We start from the raw sequence: 18,350 nt of genomic DNA, 5'->3' as shown, positions 1-18,350 counted from the left end.
AGGAAGGGGAGGAAAGACAGAAACATCCCCTTTTAAGTAAAAAAGAAAGGGCCTCAATCTTCCACTCTAGAGGGCATAACACATTGGAATAGAGAAGTGAGAGTTGCCTGTTCAAAGGGGAGGCAAAAGATATACCTGAAAAATACCCCACCAATGGACTGTGTCCAGAAATTCATCTCTGTGCAGCATCCATTTGTGAGTCTGTGTTTCAGACCTGCTCAAAGCGTCTGCCACTAGATTGTGCTCTGAAGGAATATACACTGCCTGAAGAGTTAAATGATTGGAGAGCCACCCAGGCCTGAGGAGTGAGTCTGCAGAGAAGGTAAGGCTGTGTGCACCCCCCCCCCCCCATCAATGTGGAGATGTCCGTGTAAACCTTCAAAGTTCTAGGAGACAGCATGGGGTGAAAAGCATGAAGGGTCAGAATCAGAGCTCTCATCTGTTTGATACTGATATGGTCTGGCTTTTGAATGGAGGGCTCCCTAAAGATCTTGAAAATTCGGGTGACCGCAGGAAGCCCCCACCCCACATCTGAAGCATCTCTGATAGTTATTGGGAAGGAACAATAAGCTGAAAAGACAGCCCTGAGTTGAGAACGGGTTGCTGAATCCACCACTCAAATTACTGTTTCAGACAAGGAAGGAGAGGCACTCTGAAATCTAGAGGACAGCAATGCTGAAGTAAAAAGTACAGTTGTGTACACTTACCATAAATGTAGATGTTCGAGTGTATTCACTGTTGCAGTCATAACATTTGGATTATCTGCTTGCAGGTAGCCCTCAGTCGGCCTGATTAACAAAGTCTTGGGTCCTGCATTGGTTGCTGTCCCTTCTTCCATGACACCAGGTCGTCAGGGGTATAAAACATGCAGCTGATGCCATTACATCAGTTTTTCTTGGCCCAGATGTCAAGTGCCCCCTAATGGGAAGCACTTAAATATAAAAGTACAATGATATACTTCCAACAAAAAAAGCAAATACACCAAAAAGCTTATAAGCATAGTAAAGGAAAGTAGAGTTATAACCAAAAGAAGTTAGGGTTCTGGAGGGAGGGTAACCAGGACTGCAACAGTGAATACACTCGAACATCTACATTTATAGAAAGTGTAAACCACTGTACTATGTTCTTCGTGTTTCACTGTTGCAGTCATTACATTTGGGTAGATTCCCAAAGCTATGGTTAAGAGGAGGATTTTAAATAGCATTAGGACCAGCAATAAGGCCCTGCAACACTGCAGAGGCAAAACCAGCTCTGGATTTAGAGAAAATTGGCAAATTACAATGCTTGGTGAAAGTATTTACAGAACTCCAGACAGCAGCTTCTAGGATGTCCCTGGTAGGGACGCCTCTGAGAAAGGCTGCAGAAGTAGATGCAGCCCTGGTGGAGTGAGGTCTGATCCCCTGGGGGATAGGTTTTCCATGGTGCTTATAACAGAAATTAATGCAATGGCCTATCCATTTAGAAATAGTTTGCTTTGAAATAGCCTTCCCCTCTGCCCCTGCAGCAAATGCCACCAGCAGTTGTTCAGATTTCCTTTGAGGTTTAGTCCTGTCCAAGTAGAATCTAAGTTGTCTGTGCACATCTAAGGAATGCAATATCTGTTCCCCTTTGTTCTGTGGATTAGGAAAGAAGGTTGGCAAATGAATGGACTGATTAAGAGCCACACTGGATATCACCTTGGGCATGAAGGATGGATTGGTTCTGAGGGACACACTGTCCGCATGAAAGATTATGAAAGGCTCCACTGCCATAAGGGCCTGTAACTCAGATAACCTTCTAGCTGAAGTGATTGCTAAAAGGAAAGCCGTTTTCCAAGAAAGAAATGTTAAGTCCGCAGTGGCAGCTGGCTCGGAAGGAGGTAGTGAGTTTCTCCAAAACAAAGTTAAGGTCCCAGGCTGGGGTTGGAGCTCTCCTGGGTGGTCTCAAATTCCTGGCCCCTCCGAGGAACTGCTTGAGCAGTGGATGAGAGAAGAGGGGAGGTTCTGTGTTATAATGAGCTGAAATGGCTGAGGCGTGGACTTTAATGGAGGAAAAAGACAGGCCCTTTTGAAGCATCTCAGTTAAGTATTGTAAAATCTGAGATAAATTAGGCATTGCTGTGCTCATCCCTTGCGATTGGTTCCAGGCACAGAATCTTTTCCATTTTTCAACATAAGATTTTCTAGTACTAAGCCTCCTTGCCTCTAAAATGATATCCATCACAGGTTTACCGAGGGATGGTAAAGGAGAGATTAGATAATTAGCCAGGCTGCAAGGTTCAGTGTTAGAAGCTGAGGGTGCAGAATCTGGTTCTCCTGCTGGGACAACAGGGAAGGGGTCTGAGGCACGTGCCATGGGGATAACCATGACACACTGCACAGGAGGGGGTAACAGTGTTGGCGTGGCCAGTCTGGAGCAATCAAAATCATCCTTGGTTTGTCCTGTTTGATTTTTAGTAGTACTTTGGAGAGCAGGGGCAGAGGGGGTAAGGCATAGACTGATGGGTTTTTCCAGCTGAAGGACAGAGCATCCACTTTCCAGGCTTGTTTGTGGGGAGTCCTTGTGCAAAATTTGTCCAAATGGTAGTTCTGGGGAGAGGCAAATAGGTCTAGATCTGGGCTCCCCCATTTGCTTGTCAACATGTTGAAAATCCTTGGCTCCAGTTTCCACTCGTGTGGGTCCATGAGGTTTCTTAGTCCGTCTGCTAGTGTATTTCATTTACCTGGCAGGAATTGAGCTTGTAGGTGCTCTTGGTAGCTCAAGGCTGTGTTCCACAATGCCATGGATAGTCTGCAGAGGGGGTTAGAATGTGCTCCCCCCTGCTTGTTTATGTACCACATAACAGTGGTGTTGTCCGTCTTTACCATTAATTGTCCTGGAAGAATGTGGTCCTTGAAGGCTGTCCGAGCATTCTGTACAGCTAACATTTCTTTTTGATTGATATGCAGGCGTATTTGACTTGGGTCCCATTTGCCCTGAATGCACTTTCCTGCCAGGTGAGCCCCCCATGCATAGTTTGATGCATCTGTTGTTAGGGTTTGGGTGGTATGAAAGGTAGTCCCTTGTTTTGGTGGCAGGCCTCCGCCCACCAAAGGAACTCTCGGCGTAGGCAAGGTATGACAGGAATCATTGCTTCTAGATCCTGGAAATGTTGACACCATAGGCTTTTTAGATACCACTGTAGTTTCCTCATATGCAGCCTTGCATATGGAATTAAAAGAATGCAGGAGGCCATGAACCCCAAGGCTTGCAGTATTTGTCTTGCAGATAGCAGGGTTTTTGTGGCCACCTGTTTGAAGTAGGTTGTCAAATGAATTTGTTTCTCTGGCGTGAGGTAAGCCATCTGGGAAGTTGTATTCAAGCTTGCTCCCAGGAATATAATTTGTTGACAGGGTACCAGTTGAGATTTCTTTTCATTTATGGTGTACCCTAGACAGGTTAGAACCCTTTGTACAAAGGCCAGATGATTCAAAAGTGTGTCCTGGCTTTCTGCCTGAATTAGACAATTCCAGGTATGGGTATATTTGAACATTTCTTTGCCTGCAAAATGCAATAACTGGAGCTAGGCACTTTGTGAATACACTGGAAGCAGTAGATAAGCCAAAGGGCAGTGCAGAGAACTGATGGTGAGTGTAGCCTGCTTTGAAGCAAAGGTATCTTCTGCAAAATTCCCTGACTGGGATGTGCAGGCATGCTTCTTTTAAATCTAGTGTTGCCAACCAGGCGTCTTTGCCTAGCATAGGAAGCAACTGGTGAAGAGTCAGCATCTTAAATTTTGGAATCTCTAAAAAGGTGTTTAGAGTAGACAGGTCCAGGATAGGACGCCATGAATTGTCTTTTCTGGGTATCAGGAAAAGTCTTCAGTAGAAACCTTGCCCTTTTCCTCTTCTGGTAGCAACTGAAGAGCCCCCATGCTTAAGAGAGAAAGTACTTGTTTTTGGGCCTCTGACCACTGATTTGGGGGTAGGTCCAACCACCCGTTAGGTGTTGGCAACGTGTGGAAGTGAAATTTGCATCACTGGGACACTATTTAAAACCCATTCGTCCTGGGTAATGAGCTCCCAAGTTCTTTGCATGAAGAGCAATCTTTCCCCCCCAAAGGGGCAGTCAGTTAATAAGTGCTTGGAAATTTTAAAAGGAAGTCATTGAGACAGTTTTTCATAAGGGGGAGTCTAACTACTCCCAGATTTGGAAGTGGAGGCCCCCCCCCCATTGCTTGGTCCTGTGCGTCCCCTGGGACTGAAATTTGGGGTTTCTGCTGTGTCTGGGTTTGGCTTGAGAAGACCTGGAAGGGGCTGGAAAGGACCAATTTTTTGAGGGCCAGTGCCTACTAAATCTAGGGGGCTGAACTTTCGAGAAGTCTAACAGTTTGCATCGATTTAGCTTTATCTTCCATCTTTTTAAGAACTTCCTCAGCCTTGTTGCCAAACAGGCGGTCCTGATTTAAGGGAGAATCCAACAATTTAGCTTTAGGGCGGCGCAGTGGTTAACATTGTCACCTCACAGCTAGAGGTTCTCCGGTTCGATTCTCGGCTGGGGTGCCTTCTGTGTGGAGTTTGCATGTTCTCCCTGTGTTCACGTGGGTTTCCTCTGGGTACTCCCGTTTCCTCCCACATTCCAAAGACATGCATCTGGAGCATTTCTCCCCGGGCCTCCGCTGAAAACAGGCTCTGTGGAACCTAGTCGGACTTTCCCGGTCAACAAATGATAAATAAAATAAATAACATGATCAGGTAAAGATTGCTCCTTAAGCCAAGCATGCCTTCTGAGCACAGACCCGGTAACAGCAGCCCTGCAAGAGGCCTCTAATGAATCAAAACCACATTGCAAAGTACGTTTTCCAACCTGTTCAGCAAAATACATTAAATCCTGTAATTCTTTATTTTCCATACAATCAGGAATCAACATAATTTTCTGTTTAAGCAATCCAATAACATGTTGCTGATACTTTAACATATGAAACTGGCAGTTTAAAGCCCTAATGGCCAAGGTTGCAGAAGTGTAAACCTTCTTACCCTAGCTATCCAGCACCCTGGAGTCTCTATCAGAAGGGGTAGGATTTTTAGCAGTAGAAGCCTTAATGCCCTTGGGCCCCTGAGAAATAGTCTCTGGATCGGCAATAGTTTTTTTAAAAAGGAACTTGTGTGACTCAGGGACCCTGTAGTATATGTCAGGTTTTCTGGGAGCAGGAGGCAAGGAATCAAGGGCCAAACTAGATTCCGAAAAAGCATCAACTATGTCTAGTACAGAAGGAATAGCTAAAGGCCTATGCTGAGGCAGGAGTAAGAAATCCCTGAGCCTCTTTTTTGAATCAGAAAAATCATGGCTTTCCCAGTGGAAATGCTCCCTTAGAGTATGTAAGGTTTCACCAAAAGAAAAATCATCTGGAGGGGAAGCAGAGGGAATATAGTCCTCTGCATCAGAATCCTCATAAGTAGTTAAGGGAAAATCCAGATCATCAGAAGAATCAGAAAAAAACAGAATCCTGGTCAGAAGATTCATAAACAACTTCAGTCCTAGGCCTCTTAGAAGGGGGGGCTACCCCTGATTAGAGTTATTAGATCTTCAGCCATTCTTATAATTTGTTTTTAGGCATAGAGGCTTGAGCATGTGGCCTGGGCGTCAGTTTTTTAGGCATGGTTCAAGATTTAGGCCTAAGTGAAGAAGGAGGTGTTGGTTTAATATGCAAGTCCATAGACCTGAAAAAGAAGTTATGTCCTTACCATAACGTTCCATGTGGAATGTTCATCTCGCCTTGGTTATTACACATGGGTTCGGAGCCGATCCTCGGCTCCGTGCCGGCCGACTGCAAGCTCTGCATCGAGAAGAAGCTCGAGGACATCTAATACCCACAATCCCCCTCTGCCTTTACCTCAGATCTAGTTTGCAAGCAAACCAGACATAAAGCACGCACACATGCCAAACTATATACATAAGTACATATATACAAACATACCAAGGGTAAGATAGTAACACTAATACTGCAACAGCAGAAGGAGAATACTCCAGACCAGGCACCAAATCGAACGTTCTTCCTAAGGGTGGGAAGGGTGGGAGTGTAATAACCAAAGCGAGATGAACACTCCACATGGAACGCGTTATGGTAAGGACATAACTTCTTTATGTGAGAGTGTTCAATCTCGCCTTTGTTCTTACACATGGGTAGCGTCCCTAGCTCCATGATCCTGAGGAACTCAAGGGAGAACGTTCTTGAGCACAGTGGAACCAAAGGTTGCCCTATCCCTAGAAACCCTGTCCACTTTGTAATGAGATATAAATGTATGTGGTTTAGCCCAAGTAGCAGCTGCACAAATAGTGTCTAAAGGTAAACGAGCTGCGTGAGCCAAAGATGTAGAAATTGATCTGGTAGAATGTCCTCTGGGTTTTGCTGATAATGTTTGATCAGAAGCTTCATAAACATGAATGATACAGTCAGTTAGCCACTTCGAAAGAGTTTGTTTCGTGACTGCAAGACCCTTTCTGCTGTCAGCAAAAGCTACAAATAGTTGATCAGATTTCCTGTGATCTTTTGTTCTATCCAAATAAAATCTGAGTTGTCTATGAACGTCTAGTTTGTGCAACATATACTCTAATTTATTAGAGTGGTCTTTAAAGAAGGTGGGTAATTCGATGGACTGATTAATATTACTAGTAGAACAAACCTTGGGAAGAAAGGATGGATTAGTGCGTAGGGATACTCTGTCAGAATGAAAAATTAAATAAGGATGTTTGACCGAAAGGGCCTGCAGCTCAGACACCCGTCTAGCAGATGTAATAGCCACTAGAAATAATGTTTTCCATGACAAAAATTTCAAAGTGCAACTTGAAGCTGGTTCAAAGGGTGGTAACATCAATTTAGAGAGTAATAAATTTAAATTCCACGGTGATGTCGGACATCTGACTGGTGGTCTGATATGAAAGGAACCCTTTAAAAGGCTTTACAAAGTCTGTGAGCCATAATAGGTGCACCACTTTCTTCTACATGATAGTTAGAAATGGCAGCTAACTGTACTCTTAAGGTAGCCGGGGAAGCTCCTTCCTGAAATAATTCAGTCAAAAATTCTAAAACCTTATTCAACGGAGCTGTAACAGGGTCCAACTGATGTGACTCCGCCCAGAAGACAAAACGTTTCCACTTACTGGTGTAAGTCTTTGTAGTGGAAACTTTATGAGAAGCTACCAAAATATCTTGAACCGCCGATGTAAGGGAATTGACCTGGCTAGAAGGAAGCGGAGCAGCCAAGCTGCTAGATGGAGAGATTCCAGGGATGGGTGAGGAACTCCTGACGAGTGAGTCAGTAGATCTGGCTCTGGGTCCAGCATCCAAGGTTTCCGAATGCGATGATGCAATAGAAAGGGGAACCAAATTTGACGAGGCCAGAACGGAGCAATGAGAATTATAGTCCTCTGAAGGTTGTTTGCTTTCTGCAGAAACTTTGCAATCAGGGGAAATGGAGGAAAAGCATATAGGAGACCGGGGCCAATCAGGCACCAGCGTCCCTGGGGACTTCCCTGGAGGGTAATAGGGCAAAGTAGCTCCTGCATTTGGCGTTCATTGGAGACGCAAACAGATCGCAGGTAGGCTGGCCCCATTTGCGAAAAATCCTTCTCGCAACTAACTGTTTGAGGGACCACTCGTGAGGCAATAGTATTGCCCTGCTCAGCCTGTCGGCTATGACGTTGGATGACCCCGGGATGTGCGTTGCGATCAGAAAGCGACCGGTGGACTCTGCCCATTGCCAAATTCTCATGGCCTCTCTGCATAGTTGGTAAGACCTGGTTCCCCCTTGCTTGTTTATGTACCAGACTATGGACATGTTGTCTGTCTGAACTGCAATGGTCCCTGGAGGAAGAAGGGGAGCAAAGTGTTGCAACGCCAAAAACACTGCCCTCAACTCCAGAACATTGATGTGCAGATTGTACTCCAGACTGGTCCATTCGCCTTGGACTGTCTGTCCCTGAAAGATGCCCCCCCACCCTATCAGGGAAGCGTCCGTGGTTATCGTCGCTGACGGTGTGGGTAGCACAAATGGTCTTCAGCCGGATAGGTTGCAAGTCTGTAACCACCACATTAGGTGTGATTTGCATGTTTTCGTTATCAATATTTCGTGAGTCAGTGGAAGTTGTTGGAATGACCATTGTGCAAATAGAAGCCATTGTAGCACTCTCATGTGCAGTCTTCCCAATGGTATCGCAATGAGGGAAGCTGCCATGAGACCCAAAACTTTCAGAACAATTTTTGCTGGGGACTTTCTGGACGACAGAAGAAGTGAAATGTTGAATTGAAGTGCTACTATTCTTTCTGCAGGAAGTTTTAGAACTAACTGACGTATCTAATTCCGCTCCTATGAATAAGATATGCTGTGATGGCTGTAGCAACGATTTTTGAAATTTACTGAAATGCCAAGGTGTGTACAAAGTTGTAAGGTGTAATCCCTGGCTTGTATCAGTTGACGCCTGGTGGTGGCAGACAGGAGCCAGTCGTCCAGATACGGAAACACCTGGAATCCTAGGCCTCAGATGAGACGCTACCACTGCCATGCATTTGGTGAAGACCCTGGGGGCTGTGGTCAGGCCAAAGGGCAGGGCTCGAAACTGATAGTGACTGGCTCCTAGCCAGAAGCGCAAATGATCCCTGGACGCCCTGGCCATCTTGATGTGGTAGTATGCGTCCTTCAGATCTATTGAGCACATCCAGTCGTCCTTCTGTAAGAATGGAAGGATCGATTGAAGCGTGACCATTCGGAACTTTTCCTTCTTGACAAAGGTGTTGAGATGGCTTAGGTCCAGAATTGGCCTCCAGTCCCCTGTTTTCTTTGGAACTAAAAGAACCTTGAGTAAGTTCCGAATCCTATTTGGTCCGCTGGGACTGGTTGGATGACTCTTTTTTTCTAGCAGCTTTGAAATTTCTGTAGCTGCTGGCTCTCGCAGATGGGGTGGTACATCTGGGAGCTTTCTTTTTGGAATGGGGGTGGATAGAAATGGGATTTTGTAACCTCTGGTAACAACGCTTTTTACCCAATTGTCTGAGGAAAGGTTTAGCCAGGCCTGAGGGTATAAAGCTAAGCGACCCCCGACTGCCTCCAGAGCAGGACAGTCGGGCCTCCTCTCAGGAGTGCTGAAAAGGTTTGCCAGGGAGGTTATCCCTGTCACCTTGGTTTTGCGGACCCCCTCTGCCGCCAGAGCGGCGTCTTCCACCTCTGCCCCCCCTCTGCCTCTAGAGGGGGCATCACCCTGTGTGTGTTTGGGAAAGATCCTTGGGGTTTTCGAAACCACATTTTCCCACCACGTTGCCCTTTGGGGTACGGTCTGGAAGGGGTGGAAAAACGGACTCCGACAGCAGACAGAGTCTTTCCCTCCTGTTCACACCGGGTAAGGGTCTCCTTTACTTTAGGGCCAAAAAGTGTGGCTCCGTCAAATGGGGCGTTAGTAAAGGAAGACTTGAAGGCTTCCGCAAATGAACATAAGCGCATCCAGGATTGCCTACGAAGAGCAATCGCTGAAGCCGCTGCCCTACTCGATCCTTCGGCTGCATAGGATATCAGCCTCATGGACGAGTTCACAATGGACGTAAGGGTGTTGAGATGCGCTGTAACTTTCTCTGAGACAGCGGCATCTGTAGCACCCTGGAGGGTATCTCCCAACTCTTTGACTAGATCCCTCTGTAAACGTGTAAAATGAGTCAAATAGTTCAGGGAACGCATAGAGAAAGCCACTGAACTGAAAATGCGCTTCCCGTATCTGTCCATGGTCCTAGAATCTTTATTAGGCGGATGGACAGATGAGGAAGACTCCGACATCTCCTTTTTCGTAGCCGCTGCCACCACCATGGCGTCTACTGGAACTCCTTTGGTGAGGTAAGCTTTGTCCTGTGGTGCCGTGATGTACTTATTTGGCTTCCTAGGGACTGGTTCCACCATGTCAGGAGTCTCCCACGCCCTTCGAGCAATCAATTCCATTAACTCATCAAAGGGCGGAGTGACCCAGGAGGAGGAAGGACGGGCACCAAATGCCTTCAGCAAAACTGACTCATCCTCAGAAGGGGGGAGGGCTTGCCAGTCACCTCTCTGTTTAAGGATCTCCAAGATGTCAGAAAAAGAGACATCCTCTGAAGGCGACTTAGGGGACCCTTCTGACTCATCTAAGTCAGTATCAGATGTCAAGGATTCTTGTGGAGAATCCAAGTGTCTCCTCTTACACAGTCTTTTCCTAGGAACTTCTTCGTGGGGAGCATCCGAAGAAGCCTCCGAGGAAGAGGGGGCACCCTCCAGGGGTGGCAGAGACACTGGTGCCCGACGCTTGGACGTGGCCGTGGGTGCAGAGGAGGATAACGGTCCTTTGCGGGGAGGAGAAGCTGTACCTGCTGATGTGGTTGTCTGGGTAGACAACACCTTCCTCATGAGGTCTAAGGCCCCCGGGTCCCGAGTCGAGGTATCCCCCGGTTCGGAAGAATCCCCGAAACAGGAGCCGAAGGCACCGACCCCGAGGACGGAACCGAATCGATCCGTGCCGAGGCCCCGAGAGGGAGCGTCGGAACCGAAACATCGGTCCGACTCTCGGTCCCGGAACCAAGGACAGATCTTCGGCCCCGAGACTCCGGTACCGGATCGGATGGAGTCGAGGTAAACGGTGCAGACCGAGAAAAAGACGGTTCTGGCACAGAGGGCTCCACAATCATCAGGTCAGCTTCTTCCGGCTCCGAAGACTGAACAGGTCTCGGAGGAGGAACAGATGGAGATAGTGGCAGGCCTTCAAGTCTCGACATCAACTGAGAGGAGACCGAAATAAGCTTGGACAGGGCCGTATGCTCCATAAGTTTCTGCACCACACGGTCCACGTCGGTGTTGGAAAGGGCCCTAGAAGAACGAGTCGAAGGGATCGAAGACGGAGCCGACCTCAACAGAGTCGGTGGAGGGAGCTCCGTCACCGGTTCCAAGACTCGAGGCTCGGGAACTGCCAACAGTTGAACACTCGGCCCCGAAGTCTGTGGAACCGGTGATCTAACTAGACTCGAAGAGCTCGGAGCCGATGACTTTGGCTCCGACGCCTTTGACCCCTTCGAAGACTTGGATGCCTGGTCTGAAGCATCCAGAGCCTCCTGGAAAGAGGGTTTCAGCAATCCTCTATCCATCAGTTTCCTGCGCCTATCTGTCATGACCCTCCCACTAAAAGAGTGACAAATAGAGCAGTCCTCTTGTAAGTGGAGAGGGCCAAGACAGTAGACACAGGAACTGTGGTTGTCTGTGACCGACATTTTTTGGCCACACTGACAACGTTTAAAGCCAGATTTTATCTTCTCAGACATACTGACAAATGAAAGAGACAGTCCAGTCCAGTAAAAAGTCAAATCCAGTAACAGTGTCAAATCCGGTAATAAGAGTCCGTTTGATAATAGCTAAAAACAAGACTACCACAAGTTTTTAGTCAAAAATGTCAAATCCGTGATAACTGCCTAAAAGCAAGACTACAACAAGTTTCTAGTCACAAGTGTCCAAGTAGGGGTGGTAGGCCCCGAAAAACTCTATACCCGAAAGTTAACTAAGTTAAACTTATTCTAAGGTACCGAGAATTCCTAATCCACTCACACACCTAACTCTTATACTTTAAGTAACTAGATTGAAAGAAATTTCTGAAATTTAAACAGAATAGATAAAAATCTTATCTGTAAAGCCTCGAGCTAGTCTCCAGCGATGCGTATGCAGCAGCGGCAAACTAGATCTGAGGTAAAGGCAGAGGGGGATTGTGGGTATTAGATGTCCTCGAGCTTCTTCTCGATGCAGAGCTTGCAGTCAGCCGGCACGGAGCCGAGGATCGGCTCCGAACCCATGTGTAAGAACAAAGGCGAGATTGAACACTCTCACATTATACCCTCAGAAGCCAGTGCCTGCACAGCGGCTCCTGACCCACCCTATGTAGAGACATCCGCGGGTTCCATAGTTGAAGCATCTCATGGCATACTAGACTCTGAATGGGTCTCCGTAGAGGCCTGCGAATCAGAAGTAGCGGGTATCAGGGGCTGCAAAAGCGCCTCACTGAGTACCGGCGAACTGGTGACTGGCTTAGCAGAAGCGTCGTCGGCAGTTCTGGACCTCGGTGGCCTGTCTCTGTCTTTATCTTTGTGTTTTTTTTGAATTCCGGTAGTCGGATGGCTAACCGACGACATTTCTGGATAATTAAACCGAGAACCGAAATATTTATATATTTAGAGTCAGAAAAATACCGACGATGGATAGTGTGCTGATTAAATAAAGCACAAAACTGACAGCAAGGTACGTCGTGGTCTGGGCCTAGGCAAGGAATACAGTACGAATGAAAATCTTTATGAGGTATTTGCTTTCCACAAGTAATGCAATTATTAACTTTTATTGACATCAGTAAGGAGCAAGAAAAAGTTTTCCCAACAGCGTACTTAGCTTTAGTTGAAGACTTCGGTTCTGAAACTCGAAAACGAAAATTTCAGGAGTTGGCCGACCGGCACTTGCAAACTGCTTCTGCTTCGGGCATCGCACGGCAAGAAAGACTGATGCAATGGCGTTGGCTGCATGTTTTATACCCTTGACGACCTGACGTCATGGAAGAAGGGACAGCAACCGACGCAGGACCCAAGACTTTGTTAATCAGGCCGACTGAGGGCTACCTGCAAGCAGATAACCCAAATGTAATGACTGCAACAGTGAAACACGAAGAACATCCGAGTTGAGGTACCACTGAAGTTCCTGCATGTGCAGTCTGGCAAGAGAGCATTGGAATAGAAGACACCATGAATTCTCAGGCGCGAAGAAACTCTCTGGCTGGAACAGCAGCAGAGGAAGAAGAGAAAGAAAGAAAATGGTCAAGAACAGAACTTTTGGATGTAGAAGTGAGGCAAACATTAGCACTGTCTGAATCTGCAACCCAGATACACATAATCCTTAGACAAAGTCAAGACAGACTTTTGGAAGTTGATAGTGAATCTCAAACTCTGAAGTAGAGATCTGGTCAACTCCACATCTGGTATCTGAATGCCATGGAGCCTTCAAAAGGCAATCAGAGGAGCTAAGCATTTTGTGAATACCCTTGGGGCAGTAGAGAGGCCAAAAAGCAAACTAGAGAACTAAAAATGAGAGGAAGAAACATAGAAACTTAAACTTCCTGAAAAGTAGGTGAATAAAATGAAGGTAAGCATCCTATCCAAGGACACCAGAAAGGCCTGGGGTATTCAAAGAGGAAACAGGGTTTGAAGAGCCAACATCTAAAAAGGAGGAACCTTAAACAAGGAGAGATCCACAATAAGTCTCCAAGTGCCACACTTTCGAGGGATCAGGAACATCCTGGAGTAACATTGTTTTCCTACTTGGGAAGGAGGAACAGGTTTCATAGGTGTGTACTAGGCTAATAACCCTGGAGCCTTTACAAGCCTAGCCCATAGGATTACTCTGGCATCGTGCCACCCAACTTTAGTTCCCACTGCCTCTGTCGAGTAGAGCCACTGGAGAGATCCCCACACTGAATTTTCTATTTCCCATCCAATCATCAAGATTTCTCTTGAAGAGGGCCAGTGAGGCGCTCTGCTTGACATATATGGGAAGTCTATTCCATAGCATGGGCAGTCTCTGGGTTATGAACCTGTCCCTCCAGCTTGTTCTGTTGATTGTGGTAATGAGGTTGAGATCTCTGGAGCGTGTAGTGTGGAGGGATTGGGATATCTTTAGATGTAGCATTTCTAACACAGCTGGGTCAGACATGGCTTTGTAAGTCAAGCAGAAATCACCTCTAAGTAAGCGATATGAGAGAGAGAATAGTTGGAATTTTTTGAGTCTGTCCATAAAGGACAAGTGTTTAAAGCGCAAGATTCTTTTTGTGAGGTACTTTTGCGACCTCTCCCGTTGTTGCAGGTGTCTAGTGAGCTACAAGCCAAACGGGGCATTGTACTCGACTGGCCTAATGAGGGAAGAGTAGAGGGAGACAATGACCTCTTTCTTCCTGGATGCAAAACCCTTAGTAATGACATGTGCCACATAGAAGGACTTTGACCACAGGGGCAATGTGGTCGTCAAAAGAAAGGTTTCTGTCACCCTCTGTTCCAAGATTTGTTAGGACGCTTTCTGTGTTCAGTGTACTACCATCGATGTGGTAATGCCAGCCCAGAGTTCATTCGTGTTGGCCTGGATTTCAAAAAAGTAGATACTAAACAGGAGAGGACCCAGGACTGAACCCTGTGGGACTCAACACGTGACTGGTCTGCAGTCTGACTTGGAGTCAGCTACTTTTACACTGTGGGTTCTATTCGTGAGCCAGTTTGCAACCCACCTAGTGATACAGAGGTCGATGCCTAGCTTAGTCAGTTTTTCTATGATTCCTGAGTGGGGAATGGTATCAAAGGCCTCGGCCAGATCAAGGTAAGCTGTATGAACCACCTTGCCTTCATCCACAGCTCTGGTGACTGACTCAAAGAAGTTGACCAGGTTGAGCAGCCATGATCTATTCTTCACAAAACCAAACTGTGTGGGATCCAGAGTTTGGAGATTTCCTACATCTTCGTTTATTAGGTCCATGATGATGCGTTCCATAGCTTTGCATATCAGACTTGTCAGGCTAATGGGGCAATAGTTCCCAGGGTCTGTAGTCGCTCCTTTGTGGAGAGGGATGACTGTAGCAGTGTGCCAATCGGTAGGGACAAAGCCTGAGGTGAGGCTGCGATTGAACAGGGCACACAGGTGAGGTGCCAGTTCACACCGTAGTTCATGTAGAACACAGCCAGGGATATTGTCAGGTCCCATAGAGGCTGTATTCTGGGCCTTGGATGGTGCTATTTTAACCTGTGCAGCAGTAATACTGGGTGCCTGGCAATCTACTGGTATTGTGACTGGTCCTTTGGTGGTGGTGGGGGGGGGAAGTGAGGTAAAGCTGGCACTGAATCAGTTGGCCAGTATATCAGCAATATCTGTTGGCACGGTATAGGAGGTGCCATTGTGCAACAGGTCTGAGAAAATCTGGGTATTGCCGTGGAGATTTTTTACATAACTATAGAAGGCCTTGTGGTTGTCTTTACTACCTACTGCAATTCTGTTTCCATAGCTAGCTTTAGAAGATTTGATGAGGGATCTCAACTTTTTGTTGAGGCTGATAAGGAAGATTTTCCAGTCTTGGGACTTCACTTTATTTCGCATCAGTTTCCTTCTCCTGTTGAAGAGTTTGTTTATGGCAGGGGACCACCAGATTGGCTTCCTTTTTTTTGGAAGAGAGCATCTTGGTTCTATTGGGTATGGTGAGATCCATGCATTTGTGTACGTGTTCGTATAGGATATGTCGGTCATGCAGCTTTCTCCAATTGCATGGTTGCCGTGAAATTAGCAACCTATTTTTTTAGGAGCCTAAAGTTAGCTTTGGAGAAGTTTTTCATGGTAGTCACCTTTGCGAGGGGGAGCTGTGCAAAGTGTGTGGATTTCCAAGGTGATTAGTTTGTGGTTCGATCTAACCAGGTATAGAGTAACGGTCACCTATGTTAGTAATGACCAGGTCAAGGATGTTGCTACCTCTAGTGGGGGGGGGGGGTAAGAAGGAGCTGGTCCAGGGCATTGGAATTAATGAATTCCAGGAAATGTTGGGCAAATGTATTGGTAGATGAGTATTTTTCCCACTTAATGGAGGGGTAGTTGAAGCTTAATGGAGGGGTAGTTGAAGCTGCCCAGCACAAGAGTGTTAGGTTGGTCCCTAATATTCTCCAGGGTGCTTAGAAATGTGGAGTATGAGTCTTGGGTAATGGTTGGGGACCTATAGCAGGCTAGGACCTGAATCGCTGTCTTACCCAATGTTAGCTGCACCTGAAGCATCTCTGATATGTAACGTTGGGCTACCAGTCTGGAGGTGTGTGCATCATTTATGAATATGGAAACACTGTCTTTGGAGCTTCGGTCCACGTTCTGGGGCTGACAGGTGTGGAATGAGTTATAGCCTGGTAGTGTAAGGGTGCTTTCTGCTGCCTTAAACCAGATCTCTGTTACAGCAGAAATGTAGATGTTCTCCATTTTAAGGAGTGCTTTGAGTGAGTGCATTTTGAGATTTAGACCTACTGTTGAGCAGCATGACTCTCAGATTGCATTTGTTTGTAGCTGTTACAGTGGTGATTTGGTCTTTGGAGGAATAGTTTCCTGGTCCACCAGGGACTTGAGGACCTCTAAGAAATGAGGAATTTGTTCCAGAGGACATTGGGGAATCCCTGAAAAAAAAGAGGGAGAGACTTCCCATCATGAAGTAACTCCGACAGATGACAGCGAGAACCCAAGAATTCTAGGTGATGAGATGCCAGTTTGAAGACAACAGAGAAAAGGGACCCTGGCCAAAGAGTAGGGGTGGCAAGATGTCAAACAGAAGCAGGCTTGTCAGATAAAGGAGGCTTCTGGGCAACAGAAGCCTGAGAAGACACAGCAGGAGGAGCTCTCCTATGACTCTTCCTGCCTTTAGTGGCCTGACAAGGCTGCCTCCAAACAAAGGCAGGCCTAGTGGGATAATTCCTCGGGAACTTAGTAATAGGAGACACAACAATATGTTTAAGGTCTTGCAAAGCCTTACCTTTTTCTTGAAGAAAGTTAAACATAGTAGCAGCAGCAGTCCCAAAGAGATTTTTATTATCCAAAGGAGCATCCACACTTTGCCTTAATTGTCTTCAGGTAATGACTGCAAGCAAACCCAACAATAAGATCGCATGACGGACCCAAAGGCAGCAGCTCTGGAAGAGGCATCAGCAGCATTGTAGCTACACTTGATACAGTGAAGAGCCACCTAAGAGGTAGAACCCAAAATAGAAAGAGCACAAGATTTTGCCTCAGAATTAGGGAGGTTGGAAAGAACCTGACAAGCCTGGTCATGCAGGTCTGGTAACTGATGGCCTGAAAGGCCAGAATAGAAGCAGTATAAACCTTCTTACCAATTCTCTCCATTGCTCTGCTAACACTATCTGAAGGCAGATGCTTGGAAGAGGACAAAAGTTTGGAAGGCCTGTCAGAGGAGACTGACACCACAGTAGGGTCAGCAGACGGACACTTAAGAATTAACAATCCTCAGGAACCTTACAGAACCTGTGAGGTTTCTTAGGAGCAGGAGCCTGAGAATCATGCAACTTAGATGCAGCTATAAAGGTGTCTATTAAAGCAGCCAACACAGGCGGTACTGCAGAAGGTTTAGGAGTGTCCACCTGGAACAGCTCATAATACATTTCTGGACATCAGACACTTATGAATCCCACTTAAAGTATTCCATCATTCTCACTATAGTGTCTTCAAAAGACAATTCCTCAAAAGGAGACTCGGGACTAAAACTCTTCATCAGAACCATAAACCAAAGGTGAAGGCATCTGGGAAGAGTCAGACAAGAACACATCATAAGACTCTGAATCCTCATCTGAGGAATTGGGGTACCTTAGCCCATTCGGAAGGAGTCATCCAAGAGGGGTAGACAAAGAAACCCCTTATAGAGGCTTCGGCACCATTAAGGTACTGAACAGGCCCTGAGCAAACTCCGGCCATTCCCAAGGATCCTTAGGGCATACAGAAGTATACTTAAAAAAAAAAAAAAAAAGAAGAAGAAAAGAAACGTCTTTATTAAATTATTACTTATGACACATGCAATCATGCATTTATATAAATGAAAACAAACCATGATGACATTTTTAATTGCAAACATTATAACATCACTTATAATCTATCCAGCCACTGTCAGTCAAACACCATATAGCTCATTCAAATCCTGCCTTTAAACCTCATTCCTCCTCCAAAACAGGATTCGCAATGTATTGTTCCCCCAATTCCCATTTTTTCTATGTAATTTGCTACTACCAGAAGCATGTTTAGTCTTCTGCTTTTTCTTAGTAGGGACATCAGCCCTAACAAACACTGGGGGTTCCAAACCTTCATGAGATTCAATAGGCGTACCCAGAACCTCTTCCCTAACCAGAATCTGCAGAATCCCTCTAAAGCCCTCCGAGATTATCAACCATGGTTCATCCTGACGTCCAGAGCAGAGGCTTGCAAAGCCTCTAAGGATGTGCGAAAGAAAGGATCCATGTAGGCTTCTGATGGTGTCACAGCAGAGGAATCACATAAGACACTGGACAGCCTACAGAGCTATCACCTGCTTCTATAAAAACATCAAATGGAGGCTGGAGCACTAAAGAATTGGTAGAGATTTCTTGGCCTTTTTACTTAATGGTACTTCGAGATTAGAAGATTCCACCATGCTACCATGGCCTAACAGTTTAAGCTGCTGGTTCTCAAGACAGATAGCCAGGGAAAACAACAGACTTCTAACCATCTTAGGCACAAACGCATACAAATGCTACAGGACGTATGGTCATGGGAAGCACCTGGACAAAAAAAAAAAAAAAACACTGTTCA

General features: G+C 46.2%; 1 protein-coding gene across 1 annotated transcript in view; it reads right to left on the bottom strand.

Annotated features, from left to right (window-relative positions):
- The window catches only part of TENT4A (terminal nucleotidyltransferase 4A), a 1,710,012-nt gene that overhangs the window by 281,311 nt on the left and 1,410,351 nt on the right, over positions 1-18,350 (bottom strand). The gene's annotated exons all lie outside the window — the stretch shown is intronic.

The sequence above is a fragment of the Protopterus annectens genome, chromosome 3.part0 (genome assembly GCF_019279795.1).
Source record: "Protopterus annectens isolate FY-2018-M chromosome 3.part0, PAN1.0, whole genome shotgun sequence".
NCBI classification, from domain to species: Eukaryota; Metazoa; Chordata; order Ceratodontiformes; family Protopteridae; genus Protopterus; species Protopterus annectens.
This window is presented reverse-complemented; position numbering and strand designations above follow the sequence as displayed.